Below are 22536 nucleotides of genomic sequence, written 5' to 3'. Positions count from 1 at the left end.
TGGGGCCGCGCTCGGTGGCCCACCTCTGTGCACTTGTCTGGCGTTGGCGGTGTGTTTCCATTCAGGTCTGCCTGAGATGTCAAGGTTCTCCGTGCTCAGCAGTCCGTCTCTCTCTGCCTTGAACTCTCGTTAGCTTGAAGAAGAAGCCAATCTGGGTGAACCAGACCACATGGAGAGGGAACTGCATCACCCCCTCCACCCGCGAAATAATTTTTATCTTAAAGTAGGAGTGTCATCCTCAGTTATAGTGTGGCAGCTTTACTTTATCATGGAGTCTCTAAAAAGTGAGAGATTTGTATAGTGCCGCCCTCTATTTTAATTGGCAGCGGGGCTCTCAGGGGTCGAAGCAGATGTATTACAGGTGTGGGTAGTGCTGGGTACTGGTTTTCTGAGTTAGGGAATTCCTTGCATCCTAGAAATAGAAGCAGATAAGATAGGACTCTTATATACTCAAGACTAGAGGCCTTTGTGGTAGGGCCAATCACAAATAATGATAGTCTTGTTTAAAAATCACTCCAAATGGTTTTTGGCCACTGTATAGTCCTGGGTGCTCCAAACTGACATTTGGCCACTACCTGAAAGATCAGAGGTTCCGTTTGTCCAGAGGCACCCCAGAAGAAAGGCTGGAGATCTGAAAATCAGCCATGGGAATTCCTGTGGAGCCCAGTGATCTTCTCAAGTACCTTGTGGTGGTGGTGGTGGGGAAGCGCGGGCATCACCATAAATTGTAACCATCATCAGCCTAAAAGCAACTAGGTACTTGCTCTCAAGGGGTGGTCTCCCACCAAGAGACATTAGCACCCCCGGGGAACGCTTACTGAATGTAAATCCCAGGGCCTCTGCCTGTGCTGGTGGTGTGCACCTTCCAGTAGATTCCAGCTCACCACGGCGCTCTGTGACAGAGCTGAACTGCCCCACCGGGACCCTGGGTTTACAGGGAGCACATCTTTTCTTCTGCAGAGTAGCTGGTCAGTTCAAACGACCAACCGTCCGGTCAGCAGCCAAGACTGAACCACAGCGCCCCCAGGACCCCTCCCCCTGGGTGTATAGAAGTAGACATTCTGAAGATGGGACAGAGCAATCTATGCTTTGATAAGCCCTCCAGGTGGGCTTTTAAGATTCAGTTTTATTGGCATACAATTCACAAATCATACAATTGAATATTTCAAGCCTCTTAAGAAGGGATTGGCCATTATCACCATAATCAATTTCCGAACATGTTCTTCTTTCTCACTGTTAGTTCCTGTTTTCTCCCAACCTCCTCTGCCACCCCTAGGTAATTATTAATCCGGTTACGGTCTCTATAGATTTACCTGTCCTGAATTTCATACAGAGAAAATCATACAAACCCAAAACAAGAAACAAACGAAAAAGACCAACAATGAAACAAACCAGGAAAAGAAAGCAGAAAAAGTAAAAAACGGAGACAACTTTAAATTGGGTCAGAAGAGAGATCAGATGATAAGGCATTACATTTGAACCCATCTATGCCTGCCATAATTGACTCTACAATGCTCTCTGTCTGATAGTAAGGCTTTTCACGTCCCTCTGCTGTGATCAGAGGGGATCCACTGGAGGGAGACTGCAAATGGATTTTGAGCTTCTATTGTCATCCCAACTTTGTGGGGAGAAAAAAAAGGTGTTCAGAATTCAAGCTCCTATGGATTTGGATTTTGTTTACAATCCTTGGATCACACAAACTGGTGTGCTTCTTCCATGCGGACTTAGTTGATGCCGCCTCACTTTGATGACTGCTTATATAAAGACAAGCCATCAAGATCCCAGACACGATTCCCTCTGCTGGCCAGGCAGCATCTGATTTCTTCATCACATTTTGGCCTAGAACCCAGTTCTTCATTGGGCTCTTCATGACTGAGCACTGAATAGGGCCACGTCACCGGGAGTAATTGTTCTTAGGTTAGGGCTATGCTTTAGTGCAACCCCAAATTCCCTAGGTGGCTTTGATGCACACTAGTGTGTGAGAATCACTGGCATAGAGTCTAGCTTTGCTTCTAGTTTCATGAAAATCGAAGTAATTAGGAAATCTCAACCGGAAGAGCGAGATGGACCACCTTTCAGGACACTGCTTAGGAAAAACCGGTACTCTTTTAGATTAAATCAATATTGTTTTGCATGTCTGCCTATAATAGTCTGTCAAGAAAGACAGCCTGATGCAGTCCATGTGCTGAATATTACCAATTATTTTTCATGTGTACTACATAATAAAGCAGAAAAAATGACTAACACATTTAAAAAGTATTTTAAAGAAAAGTTTGTTTTTCAAAAAGCCTCTTTGGATTTCTTCTTGATTTTTCTAATTGTTTGGGCCACCTTCTTCTTCAGATATCCAGAACTCTGAATATGATGGTTTGTTTATTTGTTTTTAAGTTCAGACATATATAACTCTAACTAATCTATTGGAAACCAGTCCAACCCTACTCTTCTGTACACACACACACACACACACACACACACACACACACACACACTTCCCTAGATAAACAGTACCAAACAAATTAAACCTTTGGGAGCTATGACATCATTGTGAACCTCAGTCATTTTTCTGTCTTGAGATTGGAGGAGCTGAAGATTGGCAACACAGAGAAAGCCTCCTACTGTAAGAGGTCTGGGACTTGCTTTCTGGTAGAAAGCCCTGATGTCAGAAGGTTTGTCTCTTATACAAGTGCTGGCAGCAGGTTCTTCTGATTACCTGACTTCCTGGGCCTCCTGCAAATATCATTTAATGCATCAGAGCCTCCAGTACACTCTAAAGTGGTCTTCTGGTGTGTCCGAGAACTGTCACCTTCTCCCCAAATCCTGAAAGTGTGACCGACTTGCGTGATTTGTATATTGTGTATTTACAAAGAGCTGCTTATTTGAATCCAAATAGAAATATGTAATAGTTCATTTTTCAGCATAACTCAGTCCTATAACTAAATTCAGCCGGTATCTTGGAAATCTACTTGTTAAATTTAGCAACTTTGGCTAAGATCCTGGTGGTGAGATGTGCTATGAATTGGGTTGCTAACTGCAAGGTCAGGAGTTTGAAACCATCAGCTACTCGAAGGAAGAAATAGAAGGCTTTCTACTAAAGATCACAGTCCTGGAAACCCGCAGGGGCAGTTCTGCTGTACTCGGTAGGTTGCTATGCGTTGCAATCAACAGTGAGTTTGGAGTTTTGTAGCACCTTTGGCCACCCACTGCTCATGTGACTTTTAGCAAAGGGACCCTCAGAGGTCCAGAAGAGAGCCAGATCATCTTTCTAATCCTCGGACATAGCCCCTCATCAGCAGAGGGACCTTTATCTATTCAGCCAGCTCGGGTTCCTGATTGCTTCTCTGGTCTTGAGCACCCTTTTCTGGGCTCTTGGGTCTTCCATCTGCTCTATTTGCACATGGCAACACATCAACATATTAGAAAGCGAAGCCAACAACCAACCAACAAGCCCACGGCCACAGAGTGGATTTCAACTCAGAGGGACGTTACAGAACCGAGTGGAACGGCCCCTTTGTATTTCTGAGACTTGAAATCTTTAAGAGCACAGTAAGCCGCCTCTTTCTACAGTAGAGCAATTCGTGGGTGCGAACTGATCACCCTGTGGTAGGAAGCTCAGGGCAGGTAAGCTGAGGCTTTTTTTCCCCTTAAATAATCTATTCTTTTCTTGAAGATTGGGTCAATCGTTCCATTTGAGAGTTTACCCATATCTGGATGTTTAAGGATCATCAAGCCTGGAGTTTGTGGACATTTAGCTAACTGCAATGATCTTATATGGCTTTTTAATGTATGGTGTAGCACAAAGTCTCTCCACATCTCCACCCTAGTCCTTTTTGTAGATAACAATGGCTCGTCTACTTACCATCCATTAGATGAATAAGAACCCCTAACCCACCAGCTCCAGTTCTAGTGAGGAAACCAGCCCAGAGAGTGCCAGACACAAAGAGACGAAACACAGCTCCCCCGCCTTCCCTGTGAACATAACAGAGACCTCGCAGCCGCCGTGTAAAGTCATTTTGTTCTTTCTGCCCTAGATTCCAGTTACTGTTTCTCTCTAGAGATCTTTTCTGCTTGCTTAGTTCTCTAGGAAGTCAACAGGAACCCAGGACACCAAGGAAGCCTGGAAAAGCCAGAAATTCTGACCCAATTTGCATGTCCTTATAGCACCTTTCCTCAAAAGAATCCCCACCTCAAAGGTGCAGAAGCTGGATGGTTCTAGCACTTTCCCTCATCTCCTCTCTGGGCTGCAGAAATCATTTTCTTTATGCATCCTTCCCCGCTTCTTCCCACTGTGTGTGCGCATGCGTGTGTGTGACATCAGGGGCAAATGCAGAATTAAGTGTACAAAAACCTAATGTTCCCTCGTTCTCTTTGGACCCGGAGCCTTTCTTTCTTATTTGGGAAGTTCTGCTTGGAACTGACCCCTGTGACTTGGGATGACTGGCGGGGTTGCTTTGTGGACCGTGCATGGTACTGCCGTGTGCCAGTAGCTTGTTAAAGATGCCAGGGGCTGGTGAGGAGATGGGCAGTAGTGATACAGTGTCTCGTTTCTGCTTGCCGTGGGGGGCATCTTGGGCGGAGTGGCTGGATCGGACACAAGAAGAACATGACATTTAGAACGCGCCATCTATTGATGATATAAAACACTCACAGTTATAAACTAGATTGAGAGTCCGTCTTAATCAGATTAAAGCATTCCTTTTGCTTCTAAAGTAGACCCGATAAAGGACAGTTTGAGGACACGGAGATGGGATGGTGGTGATTCCGACTGCTACTTGGTTTCTTGGGCAGCAACGACTTCCACCACCACCACCAATTCTGTTGCCTCTATGGGCCGCATACATGTCAGGGTTGTTGGCTGTATGCAAGGGTATTTGGGAAGCTTGTCATTGAATTAACCAAAAATAGAGACCGGGTTGATTTGAGAAGTTCTAGGTTTATTCCTGCAAGCACTTGCAGAAGAAAAATAGGTTTCTCCTCTGAGCTGTTTCCGAATTCAGTCCTGAACCAGTAAATGAATAGACCTTCAGCTAGCTAACAGATTTTGGTTTGGGGTTTTTTTTTTAACAATGGTTATAGAAAGACATGAGCAGAATTTTACAACGATCACAGGATCCAATGGACCCTCTAAAAAGGTGGGTTTTGCATTGAACATTAGGAAATGATCTCTACCTACTTTTCTCCAGGGGCCATTAGACCTCCATCCCCTGAAGCTTCAGGTGCCCTTGTTGACTCCTTCCTGCGTCCGGGCATCCTGCTGATTGAGCTTCTAGTGCTTTGATTAACCTGCTAGTGCAGGTTAACGCTTTCACCCTCTAGATCAGGGTTTCAGTGGACAACTCTTGGCAAAGAGATGGCTAGGCCTTTCTTTTAAGCAACTTTGAATGGACCTGGATCTCCTCCAGTCTTTCAGTTAGTAGGCAAACTGTAGTGCTTTCGTATCTAATGATACTGTCGCTTAGTCTTTCCTACCTATGAGAAGACTTCAACAAGGTGGTGGAAAAATCCATTATCTTTGACTTCCATTTCCCCCCGCCCTTCTTGAAGCCCACGAGTATTGGGGCTCTCAGATGACTGCCTAATCAAATCTCCATTGCTCAGACTATGGTCAGTGTCCTGATTTATTCTTTCAAAGCTTCTTACAATTGTGATGAGCCTGTTGGGCTGGCAGTCCATAGGGGGCCGAGGGCCTGTCCCTCTTGTTGACCTTGGAATCCTCAATGCCCAACCCTGAGCTGGAACTCTGCAGGTGCTCAACAAAAAGATGAATGAATTAGACTTCACAGTAACATAATCATGGCACCCTTGATTCACCAGCAGGCTGTCAACCTTCAGGACTAAGAGCGTTTTCCTCTTTGTCTGCTTGCATTATGAGATCATGTTCTACTCCTGCCCAGACCCAGCATACGTCTGGCCCTCTTCACCCTCCCAAAGAGCGTTTGCATGGAATATAAAGAAATGTTCTTCAGTAAAGTATTAGGGGCATAAATCCCATGCACTCAAAGCATGGGTTCGCCAGCTTTCTTTATAAAAGGCTACGGTGTACATCTTTCAGGCTCTGCGGAAATACGATCTTTGTTACAACTCTTCCTGCTCGCAGGGAAGCAGCCGAAGACAGTGGACAAAGGAACGGACATGACCCTGTCCCAGTACAGCTTCAACTGTGGACATACCACTTTCACATATTTTGTGTGTAGGGGGGAAATCCCCCAGATATGAAACCATGTAAAAACCATCCTGAGCTCAGGGTTTGTGCAAAAACAGGTGCTATGGGGTACCCAGGCAGGAGTGTGTCCAACTCCAATTAAGGAAATATCTAAAACTCCTCATCCAAAATTAATGCTTGGGAGAAGACCATTTGTGCCCCATTTGCCTTATAGCATCTCTATGTTGACAAACACGGAAAGGAAGACAAAGAGGCACTTTATGTGTATGCGATTTTGTGTCTAAGTATTTGAGGGTTTGGTATCAGCATGCATGTGTGTGTGGTGGTGAGAGGAGCCGTCCTGGGTTTTCAGGTTCCCTTTCCAATATTTCTTTGCCCTTTGCTAGGTAGGCTGAGAGGGACTTTTCCAAAATTCAATATGAGTTCCCAATAGCACATCTCACACACACAAGATCTACATTTTACATGCGCTGGAAGATATTTACCGATCACTAGCAGTGGCCAGACATGAGACTTGGGAGTGAGCTTGGGGAAGGGAAGTACTTGGCCATTTACAGAATTACTTGATAATGTTGAAATGAGCATGATTCTTGTATTATTTGTGGGGTGAAAGTTAGTTGGTTGATTAGGTCTTGAATTTAAAAATGACAGCCCTGAAGAAGAGAGCACCATGCCAGCTCCTGTGAATTTGCAAATCCAATCCTGGGATTTTAATGACATTGTAATCCTTTCTTATCGACCCCTCTGGAATACACCCTTGGGACGTCCCTTCTTCTCTGGGAGAACTTGATAAATAGGGCATGTTTGGATTTTGTCGGAGTGAGAATATCTTCTCAAGGGATGCTGACATTTAAAATAATGTAAATGTCTAATAAAAATTCCACAATCTTTATTATGGATCCAACCCACATATCCAGAGGTGGAGAATACATTTCTTCTTGAAGTACAAAGGCCTTACAGCAGGTGGTGACTCTGTCCCCAGGCACCAGTGTGTTTTAATAAGGTTTCTCTAGATTTTCAAAGTCTTTGGAACAAGCCTTTATGCTAATTAGCTGGGTTTGGGAGGGAAATTGGTCAAATTGAATTATAATGAGCTTTGAATTTTGTGTGTGTGTGTGTGTTTTTAAGGTGTCTCTGAAAACGGCTTAGTTCCATTTGCCAGTAATTCCATATCTTGCCATGTTCTGTGTCTGGTGTGGTAATCTATACTCTGAAATCTTTCTGTCTGTATGATGATATGAAATATGATAGGCTGTTTTCCTGTAGTCCATCTGTTTCCTGCAGGAGGTGAAGGTAGTTTTACAGAAATGGCTTGAGTTGATATTATTCATCTTTATAGTCATAGAAATTCCTTGAATAATTTAATAGCCAAATGGCATAAGGGGGACTTGGTAAGAAATGAATTTTCCTATCGGCCTTTAAAATCACAGCATGGCAGTCCTTTTATTTAGGCAAGCCAAAATATCAGAGCACTAGATGCTTCTGTTCTTTTACGCGTGTTTTATTTTGTACCACCTAACGCAGCAAGGAGACGTCTAGAAAAATGTTCATTTAATTTTTGTTTTTCAAAAACCACTGCCCCACTCCCAACTAACCAGCAGAAAGAAAGCTCCTCTTGTTCTGTGAAACAACAGATGCTGCCTTTGACCTTGGGATTTAAGGGCAATGCTATTCTTGTGGACGCGTCTTGAATTTCTTGGATCTGTTAGCATGAAGACAGCAGTTGGGAGTGAGTGCTTTTGAAATTATATGAATGATGAAAAAAAAAAATCAGTCTACACAGCTGCTGCTGAACACGGAATTCCTGTTCCCCTCTCCTTTCAGTTCATTAATATACAGGGTTGTTTTAATAATGAGTAGTAGTTTGTTTTCCTTTTTAGTTTTAATTGGAATAGCCTAGTTACAGATGTCTCAGCCTCTCTCTGGGTCTCTGGCCTCCCACCGGACACCCTACCCTGCTTCCTCCTGGTGAAGGTGCTGTGGTGGAAGCATGAGACCTCAGACTTGCGGGTTTCCATCGTCCTTCTGCTGGGGGAAAGGACACAAAGCCGCTCTGTGTTAAGTAAGCCAGAAGGAGTGGAAGTATTAATAACTGACTATGTATTTCTCTTTCTGACACAGCCCCCTTTTAATGCTATTTGCTTGTCCTCTCTTTTGAAAAACAATTTGTGAAGGTCGCAAACGTTTCCTAAGAAACATGGAATTCCACATGAGATCACTTGACTCTGTGTGGAGTACACTCATGTGGGCTGATGATGATAGTGGTGATTTTGGGGAAAAGCCCATTGTTAGCATTTATTCTTTTCCCTCCCCCTGCTTTTTTAAAAAATTAAAAACCAACAGGTATACATTGACCCGTAGCTGTGTGTGTGTGTGTGTGTGTGTGTGTAAGGTATGTATTGAGAAGGAAGTCTTGATGGGAAGACACTCAACTTTGAGCAACACAGGAAAAAAATCATCGATGAATTAGTCTTTCATCTGGCACTGAAATAGAAATAGTTTTACTCTTTCATGTCCTAAAATTCAATCACATTTCTTTCCATATTACACTTTCAACCTGAGGAAATGAACAGTGAGGTGGCCAGATCAATCCTTGTTTCCCTTCCTAGGTAATCTTCCTGAGTATTTTCTGAATTTATATTTGTCAACCATCATAAGCAGACCGATAATAGCAGCTTATATGATGTATTATTCAAGTTACAGGTAGAAGAAGAGACATATTAGAATGCCATCATGGATCCCTAAGAAAGTGTCTGTTAAAGCCAGGCATCTTTGTTGTACTATCTATGCCTGCTAAGTGAGAGCAGGTAAGCTGCTCAGGTATAATGGATGACGTCAGTGATTCCAGAAGAGACGTCCTTCTCCTCTAACTCGATTAGTAGTCCAGCAGCAAATAGACCAGTGTGGTCAACTTTCCCATGAATGGGCTTCTTTTGCAGACCTCTTACACCCTGGGTGGTAAAAATAGTTCAGGTGCCTCATTACCAACTGACAGGTTAAAGGTTTCAGTCCACCCACAGGTGCCTTGGAAGAAAAGACTGGTACTCTACTTCTGAAAAATCAGCTATTGAACACCCTAGGGCACACGTTGGGGGGGGGGGTGCTGCCATGAGTTGGAGCTTATGTGACTGGATAACAACAGGATGTTTATTAGGAAGAAGCAGGCACCTTCCTGTTCTCAAGGAGGTTGTAAGAGTCCAGTGGGATGCAGGCTCATTGTGGTAGTTACATAATCTCCTGTCAGCTCGTGGAGGGGTAGAGTCTAGCCTGTCAATTAGGTCACAGCTTGATGATCTCATTTGGAGGCTTGAAGGAGATAAATAGCTCATTGGAGGGCGGGCACATTCACTCTGCTTGTCTTCCTGCTGACAAGCCACATGGAGACTTCTGCTGGAACCACAGCCCTGGAACTGAAGGAGCCACGCCACTGGATCCACAAGACTTTCCACCCACTGACCTGTGATCTTCCTGCGTTCAGCGTCATTGCATGTGTTGCATGAGTCAGAAGAGGAAATTATAGACTGGTATTGGACATATGGCCTAATATCGGACTTATAGACTTGATCTGGACTGGACTGGGATGTTTTCTTAATATACAGATACTCTTTTATATAAAGCTCTTTCTTATACTCTTTGATAAAATTCTCTATTACACACATAGCAGTGTCTATGAATTTGTTTCTCTAGTCGACCTGGACTAATACACTCATAGACATAATTCCAGTGTCAGTGGTGAATGCTTGCACATCACAGAGGGTGCTCACCGGGCCCAGAGAAGGTTACTTCTGCTTGGAAGCCCACTTTTCCTCAATCACACATCTGTTTGACACCTACTATGTACTAGGCATGCTAGTGCTGGGGCCTTGGCTACCAATGTGAATAGCAAAAATGTCTCATTCTCTCTGTTGCCACTGCTGTTAGGAGCTGTTGACAGTCTCATCTCATAGCAGCCCTATGTACAGCAGAACAAAGCCTTGCGCACTCCTGTCCCATCCGCTTTGATGACTATCACTTGGAAACCCCAGGGCCTGCCTTACAGGGTCTGCGAGGATGCAGTGCACGTTCTTTCTCTTCCATGCCATTCCCATGCCCACTCATCCCCATCCTTCCCCAAGCAGCCAGGCCCCCATGCACCTAACCACATCTGCTAGCTGGGCTGAACAGTGCCATAAAGTGAACCCTTTTCCATATGAATACCACCCACTCCTGAGGTGTGCCAGCACCAGCTAGGAACTGGCTCCCTCCACCTCCAGGACTGAGAATGGTGTTGGCCTGCAGACTTGTCAGGAGCTCAGACCGACACTGAGGAGCTGCCCTGGCCCAGGAGATGGACTGTTTGACGACAGGTGAATGTCACTATTGCTTTAACCATAAAGTCACCTTTCCCTGACCTTTACATTGCAGGTCATTGTCTTGAGAAGATTAGCATTGGTGACATCATCCTATTTACGTACTTCTCAGATATGATCTAACTCTTATTATAAAACGCAATTGCTTCTGCATAGATTTTAGTTCTTTGGGCAAATCAAATCATGCCAAAGAAGTAAATAGTGAGTGCCTACTGAACCTGTTGCCATCAACTTGATTCTGGTGACACCATGTCTGTCTGTCTGTCTGTCAGAGTGGAGCTATGTTCCAGATGGGATTTGATGACTGATTTTTTTTTCTTTTTAGAAGTAGACCATCAGGTCTTTATTGTGAGGTGCCCCTGGATGGATACAAACGTCCAACTTTTCAGTTAATGGCCAAGCCCTTAATGGTTTACACTACCTACGGACTCCTGGACTCCTGAAATAGTAGCTAACCAGGCAATTATGAAGTGCTCCTTACGTTAAGGCAAGAACTGTCACCCAGGCAGGAGGACAATGAAGGAGCACACGCATGGACCATTACCAATGTTTTCCCTTTGACAGCACGGGCAGGGGCACATCCGCTCCCTTCTGTAAATAGTCCAGTGGCTTCTTACTGCTCGTGTTCAGAAGGTACCGGGATGGCTTTCGTCTGCAGTCCTTTGTCCCCCCCTGAAGTTCCCTTTGCCCTCGCTTCCCTGCTCTACCAGCTGTGCCCACAATGACCGTGCTATGCCTTCAGGCGTTTACTCCTGTATCGGCGTCAATAGGGAATATACTGTCTTCCAGTTTACCTGCTCCCGTAGTCATTCCCACGAAGGCCAGTCTGTTTTTAGGCTTTTACTTCTATCTTTTGGTTAATATGGAATACATTTTACTTCATATATATTTATGAAAATTTATGAACCCTACAAGACTGAGTTCAAGTGTGTCCTCCTTCATGAAACGTCCACAGTCCGAGTGCCCAGCATCAGTGCTTTCTCCCTCTCTGCCCCTCACTGGTGACCGGAGCTGCGTGCCACCGTTACATGCTTCTCTCTTTCCTCACTGCATCTTGTTTATTTGTCCATTTATCCATGTATTTATGCCTTCATCCAAAAAGCACTTCTTGAATGCTCCCTCCATCCCCGGGGCTCTGGCAGCACAGGGAGAGCAGAACACAGACACGTGCCTGTATTCCTGGAGCTTCCAGCGGCCTGGTAGAGAGAGGCGTGAGCCCACGATGAAACGCGCAAGGCTAGAACTGCAGCTGTGAGAAGCACACGGAAGAAGAGAGAGTTCTGTGTATGCCTTACACTATAAACTCTTTGAGATCAGTGGCAACTTCTTTGCTTAGTGGAGAAACCCTAGGATAAACCAACTCCGGGCACATAGCAGAGTACAGTATGTGCTAGGATAAACAACCAAACCAAGTACACAAATCGATGATGACTAATAGCAAACCCTATAGGATAGAGTAGAACTACTCCTTATAGGTCTCAAGACTATAAATCTCTACGGGAGCAAACATTATAAAAGACTGTATATCTTTCTCCCTGGGAGCAGCGGGTGGGATTGAACCTCTGACTGAGTGTTAGCACCCCACCACTTAAACCACTGCGCTACCACAGCTCCTATGAACTAATATACGACATCCTGAGGCAGCGATGCTTTCATAAAAATATGGGTTTGGTTGGTTGGTTGGATACATGGATGCATGGATGGAGTTGTGTTTGCATTCTTCGATGCTAAGAAACCATGTTCAGTTCAGGATATTGTTCTAATCCAATACACGGTTTATAGAGGGGCGGGGGGCGAATCTGAGTTCAAAGTTAATAATATCATCATCAGTTGAGAGGGCCAAACTGAATTATTTAATACCTGTGAAGTTCTGTCTTTAAGAATAATACTGTGTTTTTGTAACGGTGGCTCATGAGGGGGTATATAAAATCACTAAATATCGATAGAATCACTAAATATTGAAATACTACATTTTTCCCACTTATCTGTCAAAAGCAGGATTTTAGTTCTCATGCCTCAAACTCCCAATTCTAGACAATTGGATTTTGCTAAATGACTCACTTCTAGACAATGCAGCTTTTTTTGGTGGGGGGGGAGTTGTTGATGAGGGTAAGAATTTGTGTTTTATTTTATGTTTTCAGGGTACTTTCTGGTTGTTACTTGAGCTATATAGAACTCAGGAATTTGTGAAATTATGATGCTTTTTGTTTGTAAAGGAAATCCATTAACAGCCCTAAATGTTCAGTGACAACGGAAAGAAAGCTACTAGGAATCAGATCATCCTGTTTCTGGGTCCTGCTTCTCCTCTGCGTGGACACCGTTTCTCTTCGGCGTTCTCTTTCTCTTCATTCAGCCCAATTCAACCCCCCAGAAAGCCTCTGCTGGCTCTTCAAGCCTTACAAAGCTCGATTGCATTATATGGTATGAGCTTTTTTTTATGATGCCCCACCCCCACCCCCACCCCACCCCAGGTCATGACTTCCTGGAGGATAGCTAGCCCAACCACCCAGTGGGCATGCATGGACCCGCAATTAAATGAGTGGGTCGGTGAGTAAAACTTCCAGACTTGAGTTAGATGAGGCTTTCCCAGTCTTTTAGCAGCTATTTTGCATTTTGTAGACCCAAGACTACATCCCTGGAACGCTGAAGTCTGTCCGTAAGCAAATGTCGGGGATGCGGAAAGTGGGATATAAGGCCGGCATGGAGAACCCGAACCTATTCTTTAAATTGTCCATGGGCATATTTAGTGTGGATGAAAAATTGAGTCGGATGTTTTCACAGGGTTTCCTTTTGAGATAGTTGCTCGGAGGTGCCAGCCAAGACCCTCCGGTCATAGCCAGGGGGAGCGGCCTACGTTGTCCATCGTGGCTAATAGAGGGGTGGAGTTATGCCGTGACGGTCTACTCTGAAAGGCATGGGGTCACATGAATTGGAATTGACTGGACAGCAGCTGGCACTGGTTGAAGTTCTCCTGATCCCCAAATCTCTGATGTTTCAGGTCTAGCTCTGTGAAATGATATGGCCATAAGGCGACTCCAGAAAACAGAGGGTGGTATAGCAGTCCTCAATTCCAGGATATGTGGATTAATTTCCTCACGATCTTTGCTTCTCATCCATATGCTTATGATTGTTCTATGATATTATCGAGCCCCTAAATACTCCATATACCCCAAATTACTGCTATAGCGTAAATTCTGACTCACAGTGATCCTATAGGACAGGGTTTCTAGACTAACTTTATGGGAGTAGAAAGCCTCATCTTTCTCCAACTGAGTGGCTGATGGTCTTGAACTGCTGACCTTGCAGTTAGCAGTTCAACACATATCTGCTATGCCACCAGGGCTCCTAAAAACACTCCATGTAGAATCTTCAAAGTCCCCTCAATACCTTGGCGTTCTTTCCTGGCCTGTGCAGTCTTCTTCTTTGTGCTGCACGCCCGCCCCACCACCTGCACATCCCACCACAGTGTGGAAACACCTCTGCTCGCGTCCATTGGACACTTAGAACTTACAGGCCAGTTGTTAGGGCCCTCAGAGGGTGGTATGCAGCAGAGACAAAGGATAAGCTATTTAGCATAACAAGTGGTTTACTGGAGGGAATGCATTTTCCAGAGTCATTATATTGGTGCTTTTTCTCCAGGTGAGATAAAGAGGGTCAATCAATCAATCAATCAGTCTTTTTTTTTTTTAAAGGAGAGTCCAATTCTCAGGGTGACAGCTCTGCTTTTTGTGTGCATCACCCCCCCATCTCCTCTCATTGTTGAAGTGTTGGGACACTGTTCTCCCACCCTTCACCCAAACTAGAACCCCACTCTGAGGGGAAAACGACTCTGTTTATTATTTCATATTCTATAATTGAAAACATTCTAAATGAACTTCTAATGGTCAGTTATTTTAATCCTCGGTGAGTGTCTTGCAGTTAGATTTACCCTGACTTTCCAGGAGACTCCCTTTGATGACACACCAGTCTAACGACAGCAGGAGCGACTGCAGACTCGCGTCTTAGACGGGCAGGCGAAGAAAGCGGAAGTGAGCCCTTTGCGGAGCGGAGCCATCTCTGTCATGAGTCATGAGTTTCCTCCCTGCTGGCCCATCACCTCTAGCATCTGAATCTTGCTACTCGTGAAAACGAGGCGGCTGCATTTCAGAGTCTCCCAAATCCCCTTCCAGCTCCCCTGCTCTGGGGTCCTCAACAAGCACAAGCAAGCAGACCCGCCTGTCCCGGGCCACTCGGACGCATGGCGACTGTGTGCTAGAACAGACCTGTGCCCCTGAGGGTTTCAGTGGCTGGCACTTTGGATGTCAATCACCGGACCTTCCTTTGGAGGCCCCTCAGAGTGGACTCAAACCATGCACAAACTTTCCGTTAGCGGCTGAACATGGCCATTGTTTGTGCCACCCGGGGACTCCTCTGCCAAACCTAGCTAGGTGTAATTCCACGTTTTGTTTGTTTCTTTTTAAAAGGTGAACATTTGTACTATAAATCATGACAAAGATAATTTTTTTTAAATCGGGCAAGCGGAGATCCTCAGAGGCAATCTTCTTGTTTTTGAATTTATCAACTGCCTGCTGGTAGAATCTCTTGAGTAGTTCCCAAACATTTGCTTTCTTACTTTCTTTCTGTTCTGAACCCTGTCGCTATGGCTGCACAGCTGTTCTCCCGGCACGTAATCTCTTCCTCAGTGTAGCACGCTGGGCTGCTGCAGAGTCCACATGGAGAAGTTAAGCACACACACGTCTTGAAGGTCAGAAGTACCTTTAATGGCACTCTGCGACCCATTATGCTCATCTTTAAGCATTACTGATGGCCATGGACATGCAGGGAGATGCCCCACATGGGAGTTGCTGGATTCGGGCCATAAACCAGAATTCAGGACTGTGCATCTTGTAAAAGCCAAAGCAGTTAGTATTGTCAGAGATACTCAGGTAATGTTGCTGAATTAATGAGCTGGGCATTGTGCCATTCCTGCTGGATAGAGAGAGCCACAATTTATTACGTTTTAGCACAACAGACGAAGGAAACTGCTTAGTTTTCTAGACGTCTTTTAGAAATGTAAAACTTGATGATGAAAGAGGACAGAGAGCCCAATTAAATCAAGATCCCTGGCACAGAAGGCTGAGTGTATCCCGTTAGATAGCTCTGGTGACCCTTTGGAGACCATCCCTAAACAGGATGATTGGGGAATACATCCTCAGTGATTTGCGCATGTCATGGTGAAAGGAGTTAGCATTCCCTCAGCCATCTGTGGGCTGTCAGAATCTGCTTAATCAAGCTACCACCCTCCAATCCCTGCAGCATTTTTTAAATAGGACTATTTAGAATGATATACTATCATAGCAAACATGAATTCTTTTCTGGTTACAAGAATAATATTTTTTCCTGGTAAAAGTGTGAGAGGGGTAGCAAAACCCAGAAAGACCTCAACAGTGAGAGTCCTGCTACCTGGTGCTAACTTGATGATGTCTTTGATGTGTTTCCTTCCTCGCCTCCCTTTTTAGCCCCAATTTTAAACATCATACTTATATACGTGAATATCTGGTTTTTCAGATATGCTGAAAATACCCAGCCATGTTTTGATATGGGGTCCTCCAGGTCAGGGTGTGCAGATCATACATAACTACAGAACCTCTCCCCTAACCCCTTTTCCCTTATTCAAGGCCGGTCGGTCAGAGATGTATGATGGGCTGGCTGGCGGCTTCTCCCGGAAGCTTTGGACTCTGAGACCCACCACCCACATTGAGCGGACACAACCCCCCACTATGAGCTATGGGAAGTCACATGCTCTTTTAGGTGGCTTGGATGCTTCCTGGCATATTTAGCACAGATTTATGTGCTAAACCCTTCCCACCCTCACCACCCCAGCTGTTTGAGACTTCTGAGGCTTCCTAAAATCGAATTGGTGACCGTTTTGCTAATCTGAATTACAGCAAACTTAGTGAAAAGGAAAAATCCTAATGAAGGGTTTGTTTTCTGTACCGGAAAGCAAGAATATTTGTTTTTATGATGACCCACTTACCACAACTTGTTGGAAGCATGGGAAACGCAGTGAGAAAATGTTTGGAGAATATGTGCAATTAATATTTCTGGGTCAACGGGACTCAGTAACACATACATGGTTTTGGGGACGATGCTCAAATACTAAGAGATTATTTCCAGGAGACAGCCCAGGAATCAGACCGACCTAGAAGTAAACTTTGCTTTCCCTGTAGTAAAGGTCCTGGTGGTGTAGTGGTTATGCACTGGGCTGTGGGTTCGAAGTCACCAGCCGCTCCTCAGGAGAAAGAGGAGGCTTTCTACCCCACAAAGAGTGACCTTCTCAGAAACCCACAGGGCAATTCTGCCCTGTCCTCTAGAGTCACTATGCATTTCATCTACTCCTGAGTTAGTTTACAGCCCCACCCCCTTATTAAGTTGAGCAAGTTACTAAGTTCCATTACCATCCTGTCCGGAGTGGCTTATACCTCAGTTCTTGTTTCACAAGGCTGAAAGAAGTAATGCAGAAGCACTTTTGTAAATCCAAGTGACGTTCATGAGGAAAAGGGGAGTTAAAGGTATTCACGAGAAATCCCAAAAGAGTGTCCTGAGAGGAGCGTAGGCCTCAGGCCCGGTCTGCAGGTGTGCACCCCTGCCCTCTGACCTGCAAGAGCTCACTCATACAGGAGAGCAGTCAGAGAGCCCAGGGGCCTGCCTGTGGCTGCCTTTTAGCAACTCTGGCTGGGGAGGCGTGGTTGAAGATAGTGGCTGACCTCATTGGCTGAGCTTAAGCCCACTTGTGTGATGTCATGTGGCTGGGCCTAGTCTGTGCACCCACTTGGGCAGGGGTGGGGGTGGGCTAGGGGCTTGTGTCTGAGCATGCTCAGTTGGATCTTTCCACAGGTGTCTAATGGGTGCCTGATTTCTCTCAAGCAAGCCCCTTTGGTTGTCGCCCTATGCAGGCACCTGGAGACACAGCACCCCAACCCCCACCCCAATCCCCTTAGTCCCTATTCTGGCTACCTAACAGTCTGTTTCCTCCTCTGGAACCTACAGATGAAGACAGCTACTGCCAAGAGGGGTAGGGAGCTTCTTCTTGGAGAATTCAGCACGTAGTAGTGGCTGCCTAGTACGCTTGCTCCCGTCTGCTTTCCCCAGTAGCTTCTTAGAAGTGTGCAGAAGGAATAGAGTTCAACTGTGAGGCAGTGAGTGGTGATAATGGTATATTATTATTTACTCAGATAAACACCGTGCACAAAACTATTTGTATAATTTTAATAAACACAAAGATTTTTGTCCTATATTATGCTTTGTGTTTTCCTTTCATATTAAAAAAGAAATTGGAATGAATGAGAAAGTCACTGAATTGAATTATTTCCCTTGATTTTCTGTCAGAACATTCTTTGATACTTGTAAATATAAGAATGTACTGCTTACAATGTAATTTAAAATTTTTTTTAGTAAGTGGAAGTGATGTCTAGAATTTGGGGTATGGTGGGAAGGGTCACTTTGTGCTTTGTGTTGATAAGTATATTGGGAGGGGTGATTATGCTCTGAAAGAACTGGGTAGTAGCACCTATTCTTCCTGTTAGTTATCTTCCCAGGAAAGAATAAAATGGTAAATATTTTATTATTTATCCACTCTGCCAGCCATTTTGTTTCTACTTTTGATTGTTTGAAAAGAATTTGTATTGTAATACATTAGAATTAAACCTTTATTTGATTATTAAAGACTAATATATAGCAGAAGTTTGCCTAGCAACAATGTAGGAAATAAAGCAGAAAGAGATAAACGGCGGATGTGCAGCAGAGAAAAGGAGAGACAAAAGAGATAAAAGACAGGTGTGTGTTGGGTGTGGATGCTGAAGTTCTTTTGCTAGGGCAGCCAGAGGTGGGCGGGTCTGTGCATTCAAAGACAGAGAGAGGAGAAAGCACCCTGGTTTGGATGGGTGTGTTGGAATCCACAGGCCGGCCTGTTTTTGCCTGGTGGCAAATACATATTTTCAGGAGGGTGGGGTTGACATTTTCTCTCCACAGGAGAATCAGGAAATAATTCCATGTGCTGGCAAGAGCTAGCGGCCACTCAGATTCTACCACATTAAAGAAAAGTGCTTCAGATGCTTAAATTATTTTTAAAATGCCCACCGACCTGTGTGATGTTGGGTTTAGGTGCCATCCAGTTGTCTCCTACTCACAGCAACCTCAACTTCAGAAAGTTTTGTAGACAGACTAGAACCACCCCAGAGAGATCTCCCCCCACCGTGTAATCTTTATGGAGGCAGGTTGCCAGGTCTTTCTAGCCTCTTGGCTGGGGGTTCAAACCCCGTGTCCGGTCACCCCATGTAGAATAGCCTCCGTGGCAATGGGTTTGGTTTCCTTGTTTGGCTTTTACATTCTTAATTATTACTCCAAAGAGTCTTTGTTTGTGTTAGTTATATCTATCCGTGATTATCGTTTTAGAGCAAAAAAAAAAAAAGAAGTTTTAAAGATATGAGTACACAGTACTTTTCACATTGGCTGATGTCAGTGCTATATGTCACGGCACGGAGACTCTGTAAAACGGCACTGTATGCTGGATATTCTAAACTTGTCTCAGAGACCCTCTGAGTTTCCTAAATCACGCTTTGAGATCCACTCTAGACCGTTGACACAAGAGTGGTTTATACTCAAGATCTGGGTTGATTGTGGTGATTCTTTCATCCAGAAAACCCTCACCTCATTTTCTGGTAGGAATGCATTTGCTTGCCGAGTTAACAATAACAAATACTGAATTTCGCAAGCTCCTTCTGCTCTGGAATTGGGAATACTGATGGTCAAGAAGAAAACGCACAGCAATAACCACACCAGAGGCAGTCAGTGGCTTCTCCTCTTTCTGTAGTCGTGCTTAAATGCGTTTCATTGGAGTTGGGAGTCAAATATGTGAAACAAATGTATTTTAGGCCTCTCTCATAAGAACCTCTTGATTCTTGGAGTAAATGAGTAAAGTGTGTGTGCAGTCTCTGGACTTGAACATGTTTAGGAAGAGGTCCTGGTTTACATGAATGGGACTGAAAAGCAGGATTTGAACTTCACCTTGAGTCTGGCATCACTCTCAGCTTTCATAGTTCTGCCTAGATTGGTAGCACAGGATAGAAACTTCATTGTACCCAGCTTGTCTACCACTGCCTTTAGGGCCAACCTATAGGTTGTATGCCTGAATAGTTCAGAGGCCAAAATATCTCAATAGAAAACCAGCTCTGGAGGATTTTATCAAGGAAGGATTGGCAACAGGGCAGATATTTTTGAGTTTGCCTCTCCCTTTTCCAGTAGGTCATGCCCATGAACTCTTACATCTGTGTGTATCTTCTGAAAAAACACAGTGGCTGGGCTGCTGTTGACTTTACCACCAGGCCTGGTGTCTGCCAAATCTGGCCAGCCAGTCCCCATCACTGTTAGCTGATAATTTTCCCACCACCCGACAGCAGATCACACACAGCTCTCTTTAGAGGGATTGTTATTTCAAGGAAAGCTGGGCATGGAATTGCTGGGGATTCCTGTTACTTCTGACCACCATGGGTAAAGGTTCCCTGATTTGTTTTTCTTTCTAGCTTCTTGAGGCTGTAGTGCTATAAATCCATTTGAGTGAGACCCTTGGAATCCAAAAATAATGTTTTGTTGTTGTTCAGAATGAGTCCAAACATCTAACTATCTCACCATCGATTACGGAAATAGAAAAATTGAACATTTTTCACTTGCAGAGTTTAAAATCCAGTGATGTGTCATTTTGTATGCCTCAGGAGCACTGCTGGTATATATAACGTGTCTTCTTGGGTGTTATAACACTGGTTTCTACTCTGAACTATCAGAACTAGGATGCAAAGCTAGCCATGGAGTTTGGCATTCAAATGGAATATTTTCTTTTCGGGGTAAGAAGGACTTGGGCCGTTAGTTGTCCTCTCACTCAGGGTGGCTTCTCTGTGGTGCTCACCTTGAAGATAAGCCATGGACACAAAACAAAGCAAGTGCTGTTTAAGGGGGTTGCTACTAACCAAAGTTGGGAGGTCAAATCTAGTGGTTCTCCAGGCAACAGACCTGGCCATCTGCTTTGGTGAGATGAAGCAGCTGTACTCGATCACTCGGCCTGCCACAAGTCTAAAGGAACTGGACAGCACCCAATAATAAGAGTGGTTGCATTACAGCTAGTTCTCCTTTAGCTCTCCAGGTACCCTCTCAGTTCATCTGGTTTTTGTTAATAATGCACTGAGGGCATTACACAGCACGTGCCCCTGGGCCATCATTGAGTCTCCTGATGATCTAGCCGCAAGGAGTCCTTCGATGATGCAAAGCAAATGGTTAGCGCTGACAGCTATCAAGTTTAGAGGGCTAAGTCTACCCAACTGTGCATTGGAATCTTGGCTGGCTTGGCAATCTCCTGGAAAACCAGCTTTGAAGAGCCTAGGGAGCGCTGCTCTACTCCTACACATCTGGGGTGGCCATGAGGGGAAGTCATGTGGATGGCACCTGGTTTCCCTAACACATCATCCTGGAGTACCTCCATTTCCTGAAGATAGCTTATGTAGTGTTCTCTCTGCCCCTCATCTACCCCATTCCCCTCAACTTAGCTCACCCACTACATTGCCTCCCTTAGGATCCACTTCAGTTCACACTTCTTCTCAACCGAGGGAGACTCCTTCTCCTATTTTCTCTACACGCGGACAGTCTCTGTTGTGCAAAGCTGCGCCTTATCATAGACTTCCTGCCTTTCCTCACCGTACTTCCACCAGTCTTGGTGCTGCCTCACTTCTGAAGACAGGGAACCTGGGCTAACACTTAGATTCTCCTCCCACCACCAGATCCCACAGAGGTGGTGCATAGACCCTTTCTACCCAAAAGCTGGTTCTGAAAGGTAGATTTGGAAAATAGTTGTGTTAGTCCAGGTAGACTAGAGAAACAATTTCAGGAAGACTCATATATGTATAGGAAATAGCTTTATATCAAACAGTAATTGTATGTTAAGAAAACATTCCAGTCCTGATCAAGTCCATAAATCCGATATTAACCCATATGTCCAATACTAGCCCATAAATTCCTCTTTAGACTCACACAGCCATGCAATTATGTCAAATGCAGGAAGATCACAGGCCAGAAGGTGTAAAGTCTTGTAGATCCAGTGGCAATGGAAGCATCTCAGTGCTGCTATGGGTCTCTAGGTGGCTCCTCCAGCTCCAGGGCTCTGGCTCCATCAGTGTGTCTCCATGTGGCTTGTCATCTGGAATGTGTAGCAGAGAGAGTGTGTGTTCTGCCTATAGGGAGGAAGACAGAAGTTCCCAGAATCCTCAGGAGAAGGCCCTGCCCACACAGAGGCCTCATTGGCTATGACCTGATTGACAGGCCAGCCTCCACACTGTCACTCAAATTGACAGTAGATTATGTACCTGCCACAATAGTTAAATACATGTGTTTGACAGACTGGAAATGGCAAAGAAAAAAATATTGTCAGTTGAACCTCGGGGTACCTAGTTCTTTGGCATAGCCTTCATGTGTGTAATGTGTGTAAGGGGATAAAAAGCATGATGTCGAAGTTGGTGGCATGGTACAAGGCTCTTAAGAAAGAAAAGCTCGGGTACAAGTGGTTTCCAGGGACAGTGGCTTGCAGGGTCCCCATGGAGCCAGAGCAGATGCTGGAAGGACTGACCACAGGTTGCAGACAATCCACACTCTGAATACAGTCTCACAGACAAGGTCGAGAGGATCATGGAAAATGAGCATATGGATACTGAGAAATCATCCAAACAGAAAGTGGACCTGTAGTCCTTGCAACCCCCGTCTACCTTGATCAGACATTTGTGCCTATCTTACTGCAGGGACTTGCTGTGCTCGCCAGGGAGAGACCACCAAATCCCACTGAATTTCTAGCATCATAGCTAAGAAGGGTATCGGGGAGGAGACAAGCCAGTCAGGGTATGATGTAGCAACAATGAAACATACAACTTTCCTCTAGTTCCTAAATGTTTCCTCCTCCCCCACTATCATGATCCCAATTCTACCTTACAAATCTGGCTAGACCAGAGGATG

At 44.8% G+C, this 22536-nt stretch overlaps 1 protein-coding gene and 1 pseudogene across 1 annotated transcript in view; both read left to right on the top strand.

Moving 5' to 3' along the window:
- The window catches only part of TNIK (TRAF2 and NCK interacting kinase), a 445063-nt gene that overhangs the window by 160263 nt on the left and 262264 nt on the right, over positions 1 to 22536 (top strand). The gene's annotated exons all lie outside the window — the stretch shown is intronic.
- LOC115872077 lies at positions 22125 to 22385 on the top strand (annotated as a pseudogene).

The sequence above is a fragment of the Echinops telfairi genome, unplaced genomic scaffold, assembly GCF_000313985.2.
Source record: "Echinops telfairi isolate 266 unplaced genomic scaffold, ASM31398v2 ScPeMD7_7420;HRSCAF=8458, whole genome shotgun sequence".
Classification (NCBI taxonomy): domain Eukaryota; kingdom Metazoa; phylum Chordata; class Mammalia; order Afrosoricida; family Tenrecidae; genus Echinops; species Echinops telfairi.
Note: the sequence above shows the minus strand (reverse complement) of the source record. Positions and strands in the feature narration are given on the sequence as shown.